Source organism: Drosophila tropicalis, unplaced genomic scaffold, assembly GCF_018151085.1.
Source record: "Drosophila tropicalis isolate 14030-0801.00 unplaced genomic scaffold, ASM1815108v1 contig_878, whole genome shotgun sequence".
NCBI lineage: Eukaryota > Metazoa > Arthropoda > Insecta > Diptera > Drosophilidae > Drosophila > Drosophila tropicalis.
Window position 1 is genome coordinate 8,973,618 of NW_027173374.1, and position 12,152 is coordinate 8,985,769.

Here is a 12,152-nt window from a genome sequence, read left to right on the forward strand (position 1 = left end):
CTTTATGTGTTTGAATTGTTAAGTTCTTTCCCCCTTCTTTTAAGCCTCAACATTGCTTAATACAAATTCCATGCTAAAGGCTCTCTCCTCTTGAAGCCATACTTACCACTTTCTATGTATAGCACATATAATTAACTCAATAACAAGATAATTATAATACAATTAGTTACATATGAGGGTACGTGTGTGTGTGTGTGTGTGTGTAAGTGTTAGCTAAAAACATAGTTAACCCATTAGAAAATATTCACTTCACTCTGGCACTAAAGCAACGTGACATGTTGTGGCAAAAGGGTTTTTGCTATTTTAAATAATTTGATTATTGCTGAACAGGCAGGCAACGGTGCGTATGTGCGATGCATATGTTTTAACCATAGAGAGTAAAAAACTTGTCTTGATTTTGCTTTCTGATTCTGTTTTTTTGTGTCAAAAAGGTCTCTACACCAAAAAAAAAAAAAACGAAACGAAAAACGAAACTTAATTTGCCAGCATAGAAAATTTTTGCATATTTTATTAACCCAAACAGCCGGCACACGCAGACCGAGCATAACCCAATCATAAAAAGTTGCTCCAATTGCCAGAGTTTCTTTAATTTTATGCACAAACAAGAGTTTTCAAGAGTTTCAGGGCAAAGAGTTGAGATTGCTCGCTCTCTCTCTCTCTCACACTCCCTCTCTCTATCTGTCTTTCTGTTTATTTGTAAGACGAAATGTGTGTTAGTGTCTGTATTATGGATTTGGTTTAGGCAACAGGCAACACACACACACACACACACATACATACATATACTTAAATTAAATTCTAAATATTGTGTAGATTCCGGATGCGACCAATCAGAAGGAGAAAATCTGAAGACTTAATTTACAACTGGAATTTAATCGCTGAGATTTTGCCAAAATAACAGAGATAAATTTCTATATTGCTTACATTCGTTTCGTTCGTTTATTGTTTTTAGGCATGTAATTCTTAAGACGTGGTCCATTAAAAGCCAAATGAATACAAGACAATAAATGCTTTTGGCCAGTTTTCAATTTAATTTAAATCTCTGTCTTACTTTTATGGGAGACATAAAATGGTAAACACGTGTCAGTCAATTTGTCTGCCTTCAAGTGGTTTTAATTTACTTTAAATGATAATTGCATAGTTAAATGCAGAAAACAAATAATTTAAGCCACTTCTGTAGTGTGAAAAACTGGTAAGAGTGTATCAATTAGTTAAGGTATCCCAAGGGTCTAGAAGTATTCTTAAGAACAACGACTGAGAGTTCTTAAACGATACAAATATTTGCAGGGTCTCTTCTTACATACTTATCTCATGGATTATGCATACGCAGCGTGTGCCAAAAGAAAAGAGTATGCGAAATGCTCTCTGTCAATGGAGTAAATGATAAGCGCAGTTGGAAAATTGGCTCTGCCTTTTTGAATGCAGACGGTAGCACGTATCTGTTTCAGTTATTGCATTTTTCCTTTCGTTCTTTCAGTGTCAAAAAAAAAGAATTGTGCGGGACCAGCAGATGCAAGCGATGCCAACCCAACCAAAAGGTACTCAGTGGATTTTCTCTCTTCCTTCTCTTCTTTTTTTTTTTTTGTATTTAAAGGACATTGTATGTCTTATCTTTGCGCTTGAGTTGCTTTCGACCAAGTTTGGCTCGTTTGCTTGGAATTCCTTTCCATTTTTTGTTGTTGTTTTTTTTTTTTTTTTTTTGGCCTTCTTTGTGACTATGATGCCCTTCAACTGCCAAAGCAGAAATTGTCCTTTGTCCTTAATTTGAACTCATTTGACCAGCGGGGTTGATTGGACGGTTTACATATTAGACATTTCAATCAAAGTGTCATTTAATGTTAATTGCTTTGGCTTTTGCGGTTTAAGAGTTGGTTGGTTTTGCTATCCAAAAGTTCAAAGTTCGTCAGTCACATGGACTAACTATTGGCAACGGAACCCTTGTTGCTATTTTCGGGGAAAAATTGAAACGGACACGCGCCATGATGAGCTGGCATCATCAGTAATGTTCTAATGTCCTTGTTGGATTCCATTTTTACATGCACACACACACATATATGCTCTCTCACATCCTAGTACCTAAAGAGATGCCCGTTGTCTCCCTTGTCAGGATGAGGCTTTGTTCGCCTCTTTCGTTTTGCCACTTCGCTCTGCCGTTGACATTTTTTTTTTTTTTTTCAATTTGCGTTTGCCACAATGGGTTATCAAATGACAACGTGTAAAGTGCTAGCCAGTGCCATATCCTGCCGCCAGGACAGTGTCATCGACTACCCGGCTCTATTCAATTTTCAATTGGAGCCTGTTTCAAATCGATTTTTTTCCTTTTTTTATTATTTTGCATTTATTTGTTGGGGTCTATTTTACTCTTCTTTATACCCTGGCTTGGAGTAGGGTAACTTGGTCATAACATTTTGGCAAACGTAAGCCAAGTTAGAGCTTTACCAACAATTATTATTTGTATTTCCAATGGGGTGAACAATATATAAGACAAAAACCTTCGGACATTTAGGACATCTCGTGAAGGAATTATCATCTAGCCATAGGAAGTGTATGTTGGTGGCCTGCCTGGGATTTCTATTCATTTTATTATACCGTTGTTATATTTCAACCCATCGTCGTTTGCCATATTGGTTTTTTCTGTGGACAGTTTGTCGGTTTCGAACGGATGTCAGAAGGTGGTTAAAGCAAACCACCAGAAGAGCCTCTAAGCGTCTGTGTGGCATCATAATACCAGCAAGACAAATTCTGATTAATCAATGTCCTTTAAGCTCAGATTTTGAAATTGTGAATGAATAGGTGGGGCACTTTTAGCTTCTTAGACATTGGTCCAGCTGCCGTTTGCAATTGTTCTGCAAATGGCTGACATTTATTATGTGGCCCCAGAGACTATTTGTTTGACAGTCACCACAAGATTCACCATCCCATTTTAACCACCAACACATATAAAATCCATCTAATGACCCGTCAGTAGCTTAGTTTTAGAGAGTTGCCTCCCATGGAAACTTGTCAAACTTTGCTGTCTCTCGGTTGCGGGGGTCTCCTATTTTCTTGGAAGCTAGCTACTGTCTACCCTCATTTGCCTAACCGACATGTCAACACGTGTCAGCGGGAACAGCAACGTTTCTATCATCACTTCACGAGCCTTCAGCCCTCTATGGTTGATCTGTCAACCTGCCCACGCTTAGGTTAACGTACTCTTTAGATTGCCTTTATTTATGTAGCGACATTATACGGCCACAATGCGTGCTATATAATACAAATATAAGTATATACATACATATGTGCATATATATATGTATATATCTGCGTATGTAATGGAAGGATTTGCAATTGCCGATCCACCATCATGGCGTGGGCGTTCTCAATTCGCTTGATGGATGCCCTTTTTTTCTGCGCTCTGTGTAACGAGATTTTCGTGATTTTGGTGAGCCAGCCTTATTTGATGTGTTTTGCTGCTGACAACTGATGTGCCCATTATTGTTTCAGACTTTTCTAGAATCTCATTTGGCAATTTACGCGTTCGGAAAGTCAACAAGGAACTGAAAAACAGAAAGCTTAGTACATGGATAAATTACATTTCATATATCTCGTTTATTTTCATGTGGAGATGTCGATTTTACAAGTGATTGCTTTTTGTTGTTGTTTTAAACTGGAAAATATCTAGGCAAGTGAATTTGAAGCTTGCAATTTTATTAAAGAAACTATTTTAAAGAATCGCCAAGAATCACTCTTTAGAAAATAACGAATATAATGCTCATAAAAAGGACAAAATCAAAATGATAATAAGTCTTTTGTAATATATTTAAGCAGTTTATTCTTACATTTATTCGTTCCTTAACTTCTTCTGTTATAATCTTTGATTATTTTCATCAGTCCCGACTGTCACCTCTAATTAAGGTCTTCACTTTTTATGCCAAAAAGTAGGCAATACATTTTTGATTTATCCTTTTTTTTATCAAAATCTCAGAGAAGTGTCCAAATATAAGTTTTTAATGAGGTTAAGAATGTAGAAGTAATACTTTTCAAGCCGTTTTGTGTAAAGCAAAATAAAATCAAGCTAAGAATTTCCTTTCGATTAATTCCTGTTATGGAAATTTTGTCTAACCTCCTTGACAAATATTTGTGAAAAGGCCTAGCTGCAGGGCCATGTATAAATCTTAGGCCTCTTTATTTTTCTCCTGCAAAATGTAAAATCCAAATTGAAACTTTCGTTTTATAACTTTTCCATTGCTTGTAGACGACCCCAGGCAGCGGCAAGTGTCAAGACGCAGCGGCACTCTCAGGCTCTTTTGGTTTCATGTATTGCTAACTTTTTCCTCCCTCTTGGCAAGGCGTTAATCGAATTATGATCGATTTTTATACGGAATTGACAACGTTGGTATGCCTACAACGAAGACGTTGAAATCTCGACGACAAATTGTTGCCAATTGCATTAAATTATTAAAATTTTAATTACAATTTTTAATGGACATTTTTCACAGCAATTGAGTTTGCATGAGAAATGTGGAAAATCTTTTTGAGACTTGCAATAAGCCAATTAAATAAGTGAATGGAAAGGAAATTTAATTGCTGCTACATACATACATATATGTATGTAAATCTGTATCTATATGTGTGTATAGCTAAACCGGAACGAAAGTTTTGCCTAGAGTGACAAATTTCGTTACTAGACGTATGTTTCGCTCTTGTCTAACTGTTTGAAATTGTTCCCTTGGACCAATGAATACGTAATTTCATGAGATGTACATACATTGGAAGACAGCAAAAACAACAAAACAATAGCAACAACAATGCCAACCGAAGCATGTAAATATGTATGAATGTTTTCACAGCTTCCGGCGTCTCGTTGATAAGCTAAAGAATTTAAGGAGCCTTGACTTGACTTGCCTCCCTCGTGTCTGTCCCTTGGCTTGTTAGTTTGCTTTAAGTGCTGTTTGTGGACTGCCTTGGGGAGGTTGGTCATGACCCCGTATACAAAAACCCACAACGACACCTCTCACAACACACTTACACCCACACACAGGCACATACCAACACTTTAGTTGGCTTTTGCCTTGTGGTTGGATTAAAGCACATTTATACGTAAACACACTTGGCATCCACACGAATAATATTAGTTGTCTGGCATTTTAAGGGAAATATGCATCAAGTGTTGAATTTATATGACTTTTCACATTTCCCTTCAAGTCTTTTCATTTGCTTCTTATTCTGGCAGGTACAATTTAAGCTAAATAATCGGAAGCTACTACTTATGTCAAAAAGATCAGACCATAGTCAGCCAGTAAGGACTTTTGTTGATGACACATTAACTAAAGTGAAGTCTGAATAGCACTCAAATTACTAAAGACATTTGGACAGATGTTATAAGATGAGTCGTTTAACTTGAATAGATTAGTTCGTAATTTAAAATATCCTTTAAAAATATTTATTATTTCTTATTTATCATAAAATTTTGCTTATTCTTACCATTCTGCAACATAATATTGAAGATGGAATAAAACTCTTTACTCACCAAAATTTTTATTCAACCTTTGTAGATTAAGAGCCCACTTTATTAATGTTGGATAAAGAAATGCATGTAGAAATCAGAGGAATGTAATTGGAGACGTAATGAATCAGGTTCTTTTATTAGCTTAGTGATTGAGAAGAAAAAGATAAAGATAGTGCACAAATCGATCTCTCCATACACATCACTCTTGATAAGATAAGCGCAACTAAGGAGATAGAGGGAGGGAAAGAGAGAGATAGGGTGATATTGTATTGTGAGAAAGCGTGAGAGAGAGATAGGATGATATTGTATGCGTGTGCAAGTGAAAGTGAGAGAGTGCATTATCTAGCACAATCTGATTGGAAGAGGCGTTTTCACCCACTTACTTATAGGGAGAGTGTGAGTTGGTTAAAGGGGGAGTGTGCGTCTTAGAAGAATTTAATGAACCTTAAAAGGCTTAGCGTTTCTTATTATCATAGAATTGTATAAAACTTCAATGCTATTTTAGAATGACATTACTTTTAAAGGACAAAATCGAATTACTAATTTATTTTTTTACATTTCATAAATGGAAAAAGACTATAAAAGTTTCATTATATCTTGTTAATGCTATTCAATCCAATGAACTATAATACTAATATAGATATTATTATAATGAAGGCTTTTAAAATAAAAAGAAACCCTACAAACACTTCTATGGAAACTATTTGACATGCATATTGCCCATTAACTAACTAGCTAGACTAAGGTCACGTTTAGTCTGATGATTTTTCCAATTTGCCCCCTTAACAGGATTAATTTTATCCGTTTGTCGTTATAGCCACACACACAAATTGACTTAGGACTTTTTTTCTGGACCTTGGATCTTTTGTGCGTTTTAATAAATTGTATTTGTCGCTTGGGTTGATTAACGAAACGAAATAAGAATTAGCAACAGGTGTCTTACTCACGGAGAGCGAATTAAAGTAGCATGCGATAAATTTTGTTGATACATTGAATGTTAAAGAGATAATCAAATGAAATTGCTTAACTCGTTTCGACTGGGTATTCCTCGTCCACAATGAGGCCCACACGATTGCAAAGGACCACTCGAAAATATCTCCCAACAGGTGTGCAATTTGTGGCTTCATTTGGCCATGGCAGGCGTATTGTGGCCTTTATTGCCGCGTGTCCTGGCGATGACATTGCCACTTTAACGACCTTTGTGGAAAATTATAATCAGGATTTATGCCTACACAGTATTGTGTCTAGCTCTGTGAATGAGTGGAAATCTGTTTTTCTTCCAAAATTACGCAGCACAAATTACACAGAGCGGAAAACAACAACTTTTGACATTTAATTTTGGCATTTCATTCGCAAATGCCATGAGAATTAACAAATAAATATGATTAGAGGCCAATATATTGTACATACTTACATATATATGCGTTTATATGTATGTATATTCATACTTATTTCTAATTTATTATAGCGCTGAGTTATGCAAACAGGAATGCCTGAACAAGAGCCACTTGGCAGGGAACTCCATCCACTTGTAGTTTGCTCAACTTTGTTTACAGCAATTTATTGCATAATCATAGTTTATGCAATGCCCCACGCCTTCTTCTCCCCATTCAGTAGTGATGATGATGATGATTACGAGGATTGGGGAATGATGCTGATCATCATCCTGATATTGACGAGAACAACTGCTGGCAAAGAACCACTCAACCAACTTGTTTGTTCCGCCTACTCCTCTGCCTATGTATGCCTGTGGGCCACCTGTCCATACCATGGCTGCTTCTGAGTTTGAAACGTTTCCTCCTGCTGTGGATGAGTGATTTTAATATTCGTCTAATGCACTCAACGTCAGACCAACAAAGGGTAACAGGTGAATATATTGGGCTTATAGAGTACCACACAGAGTGCCATTGTTTTACAAATTTTTAATTAACTTTTATAAATTTGCATATGATTTATCTTGCATATTTATAATCTTTGTTTGTTCATTTATTGCTGCCCATTTACAATTTAGTTAGTCTGATTAAGTGGTAATATATAGTCCACTTTTAAATTTTGCATAACTTTCTTTTGTATTGGCTTCATTTTTTCTTGTCCAAGTGCTGTTTGTTGCTGCTGTTGTTTTAGACCATAGAAGTTGCTGGCTGTTGTAGCTACTGATCCAGCTGCTAAAATTGAAAGCTAAGAGATGATGATACAGTTGTTGTGTGAGGGTTTGTGTGTGTGGGTGTGTGTGTTGCATGCTTATGAGTGGCTGTGTTTGGTGTTTCTGTGTGGGTGTTATAATCATTGATATGCCGCTGGCTGTACAAGGTATGCCATGATGGTCATGCCATCCTCAACAGTATGCTCGTCTCTAAAGATTTACGCATGCAATTCAAGTGTGCACGTGACGTATGAGCAATATGGCGTACTCGTTCACTAAACGAACACAACATTGCTGCAATTCTGTTTCCTTCGACTGGAACAACTGGCCAACTACTTTTTGTTTAGCATTTTACTTTTCTTTTGTTGTGAACTTTGATTACTTGCGTGTTATGCAAAGCAAATTGCATCATTGGCTCTCAGTAAAAGCCACATAAATCAGCTTTGTCTATTTAATGCTTGCAAAAGGCACCATACTTCATGAAACTAGATTGATTACTTGACTTTAGCTAAAATATTACAATTTAATGTACGTTATCAAGTCGATAAAATAAAAGTGGATAATTAATTAACAATTGCATTTTGGTCGTATCATCATTGTTAAATTTTTAAACGAATATTCCTCCTTCCAATAGTCCCATGTCATAGCTTCAAAATCGATTGATCGGCCAGTTAAGTCTCCTGCATACGTTCCAAAGAGATTACTGAAAATATAATAATGCAATCATTTTTAAATAGTTATACAAGTATTGGAAAATAATAAGTGGCTACATACGTTGCGGTGCATTGGTTATACCACCAGCCCCCAATGCGATTAATTGCACAATTTCCGCTATTCCATGAATCGTTGTCCCTGTCGTATGTGGTAAACTTTTGATTCTGATTCCGTCTCAAGGAATCACCTGCATCTCCAGTATAATCTCCCAATGTGCTTAATTTATACGATTCATTCTCGTTATCGATATAAAACCCAGCGTATCGAGCAAATCGCGTTTGCCCTTGCCAATCTTCCAGATGTATATATAATTCATAGGCCTGAGATTTGGTTATGGCATGCAGTTTATCGAGGCCAATGAAAAAATCATTATAAAGATATCCAAAGCCATTTTTGTATTCTTCCCAATTTCGAAAGAAACTCAAATCGGCATTTGTCCGACGAGCGATTTCAATATAGCCAGGACCCGCGATTTGAGCATTACACACAACTGGAAACGTTTCGTGTCCTGGCACAGTAATATAATATATGCCATCTGCATCTACGTCCAGTGGACATGGAGACAATCCCCGCGTGTATGGATTCCCAGTTTTTGTCTCTGGTTGTTCAATGAATGACCATGTGTTAGAAGTCAACCTGTTTGGATATCCATTATTAACAAATTGTCTATGTAAACGGACTATATTACCTGTTGTTGGGTAACTTTAAGTTATTCGTATCCTTTCTTAAGTCGGCTACATTTTGTTTAACGCTCTCGCTAAGCCTGAGACACACACAGGCGAAAATAATTGAAGCTACTTTCATTTTTGCAATTGATTTGAAAACTTTCTTTTGCCCCGCTTTATATACCTGGTCTGATAGGCAGAAGTCTTTGTCGTTCATTATTTGTGATAAGATTATAACTTCAACAATGAGAGAGCTTTGGCAATGACAGTCATATTGACCGATTACGTTGCAAATCAATACAAATTTCACTGGAAAAACAGTAATCTCAAAAAGAAAACAAACCAAGGCTAATTGTTGAACGTTTTAAGAACATTGTTTTTGTTGCATTCCATTAGACAAAGTACAGATTTTTAATTAATGTCAATTACTAAGTTTGATAGCTTTGTATAACAACTGAAACATCGTGCAAGGTCTAATAATATTAAGTTCCCTAAACTTCTGACTCATCGATGCCTTTATGAATCCAAAAAGGTTGTATGATTGTATATTTTTAACCAGTTTTAATAGCTGAATCGTTCTAAAATTTCTATCCAAGTCCAGGTCACGGCATGCAGAAATCATCTGAAAAAAGAAAAATTAGGGAATGAAACTAAATAGATATTTTGCTAACCACTCTCGTGGTCTTCATAATTTTTTCTTGCAAATTTTTGTTTATAAAAAAATGCAAAAGTTAAAATGAGTTTTGTTATTATTTTTTTTGTGTTTTAAGCAATTAAACGAAAAGCAGTGACTGTAACTTTATGTACTAACCACAAGGAGGTGTCGTGTCGTGTGGTATGAGTATGTGTGTGTGTGTGTGAGCACGTGTCCTTTTCCTGTCCTGGCTGTGGTTGTGGCTTCACTGTAATTGTGCTAATAAGACGCTGGTAATTATAATTCAATTAAACCGTTGTCAGAGGAGAGCTCTTCTCCATTTTCCTTTACACATCTCACATACGCAATGTGTGAAAGCTAGCTCGTGTTTGCCATTAGAATTTTCTATGAGCAATTAAAGAGCTTTAACAGCAATGAAGTCCTGGCTGATGATGATGAAGACTGATTTATGTACATATACTCGACCGGAATGCGATATGCAAGCAGCTGAGATTTCCCTTTGAAAGACTAAAAGTCACAGGTGCTTATTAATAAGCGAATTGCTCAATTAATAACACACACTGAACACTCAGCTGAGGTGCTGGAGAAAGAAAAAAAACACAAGGTGTGACACTTGCATCAGCAAGTGCAAGTGCCTAGTGAAAGGCAGGTGAGAGCGGGGCTTCAGGTGTTGTAGCCCAAGTTACGCTAAAAATTAAGAAACAAGTGCATAACAGCTGCTCCTGCTGTGTGCTTGTGTGTATAAAGTCAGCAAAGAAGCCGCTTGGCTGTAAATTTATGGCAGCATGGTTACAAAAACGACAAAAAAATGAACAGGATCAAAATGGGCCAACAAGAAGGTAAAGCAATGTGGCGAGGCAAAAAAGGAAAGCAACATGTGCAGCCATAAATGGTTGAGTGAATTGCACTTGAAGCGGAGCTAAGGAATATGGCCAGTGAACTCGCCATCTAGGAACATCAGGCAAAGAACATCAAGTGCGTGCGGGCTGCACTCCATCTTATGGTGTTGTTGCCTCTTAAAATTTGAGATGGGCCATAAGCGAAAAGCGAATGGAAAATTGTGCCAGCTAGGCAAGTTTTCTTTCTCTTTTTTACTCCCTTTCCTTTTTTTCCTTTGGCCTCCAGTTACTTGCTCCAGGGCTTGGGTTTTTGTTGTTGCTACTGCTGCTGCCGCTGCTACTGCTGTGTGCGCTCACTTGGAAAAACAGACAAAATGTATTTGGATTTGTGTATCTGTGGCAGGCAGTCAGAAATCCAGGATAACCAAGCGCAAACGAAAGACGACAAACGAATATTTATTACAGGTGTTTGCCTTTGACTGACAGAAACGGCAGAGTCAGCATTAGAAAAGAGAGAGAAATTGAGGAAGGGAAGCAGGTAAGTAGCGGGTAGGGGGTAAGGCATTAGAATCTGTGGTAAGTTATGCCAATGAATACACACAATGGAATGAGGGCTTAAAAATCTCAGACTATTTTTACCAGCCTAAACTTAACTAATGCTTGACTTTTGCATTTACCTTAACTTCTTTCTTTCTCCCTCTCTTTTTCTATACATACATATATAAGTAGTTATAAATACACTTGTATATATTTAACTCTGGTATTCACTTTTGATTTCACCCACACACAATCTCACAGTTAAAGCCTTGAGAGCATAAAATCAAATGTAATTCATGGAATATTTGCTTCTTGTTCAGTTCTGGTGGTGAAAATAAATACATAATTTCTAAATTTACATTACTAAAATATGCATTTAGTACATACTTTGAAAGATTACTTTTCGTAGGGCCAACGGCTCAACACCTTTCTTTACCGCAGAGTCGTTGGAGAATATGCAAAAATTGCATTATTCACACTTTACCCCCCGCTTAGTCCCTCTGCAGCTCTCTGCCCCTGCAGTCTGCTTCAAAATCTCGCGACAAGTAGTAGAAAAGACAGTCAGCACTTTTTGTTGTCTTGCCAAGTGGATTTTCCTTGGGTGAGAACTATGCAAATTTTACCTGAAACTCGGTATCAAATACTCAGGTGAAGCGTTGAAAAATAAAGTATGTATTTCTCTCTCTTTATATAAGCCAACTGAGATTTATTGCTAGCCAAGGGATTGAAAGACAGCCTGCAGATATACTTATTATCCATCCATATATACCAAAATAAAGGGCTCCATCATTACCATTATCATTATGATGGTCATTTTGATTAGAGGAGCTAAAGCAGTTTGGCTTTGCCTAGCAAAGGAGCTAAGGAAGCGAATCAGTTAAAAAAACATGCTCATGTGTCCATGATGTGTAATTAATTTTCGTAACAGCTGTTTATCCTAATTAGAGATGAACGCGTGCTGTGAATATATATACATATAAAGGGAACGACTGGATGGCTCGATGGATGGATGGTTGGTCGGACAGATGGACGAATGGATGGATGGTGTAGATGAATGGTTTAATACAGAGGGAAGTAGGCGTAACAGAGGCGTATGCCTTTCATTAATCTT

The 12,152-nt window shown here is 36.9% G+C and overlaps 1 long non-coding RNA gene across 7 annotated transcripts in view; it reads right to left on the bottom strand.

Annotated features, from left to right (window-relative positions):
* Nucleotides 1–8,129: 8,129 nt before the first annotated feature.
* LOC137584681 (uncharacterized) overlaps nt 8,130–12,152 on the bottom strand; it is a 69,877-nt gene continuing 65,854 nt past the window's right edge. For 4 of the 7 annotated variants that reach the window (XR_011033496.1, XR_011033495.1, XR_011033490.1 and 1 more), the window contains 3 exons: nt 9,034–9,632; nt 8,406–8,981; nt 8,130–8,334 (listed from right to left, as the gene is read on the bottom strand). This is a non-coding gene — a long non-coding RNA (uncharacterized lncRNA). Of the gene's footprint in view, nt 8,335–8,405; nt 8,982–9,033; nt 9,633–9,821; nt 9,935–12,152 lie in introns of all 7 variants that reach the window. The other 3 variants (XR_011033494.1, XR_011033492.1, XR_011033493.1) reach the window with 2 other exon arrangements.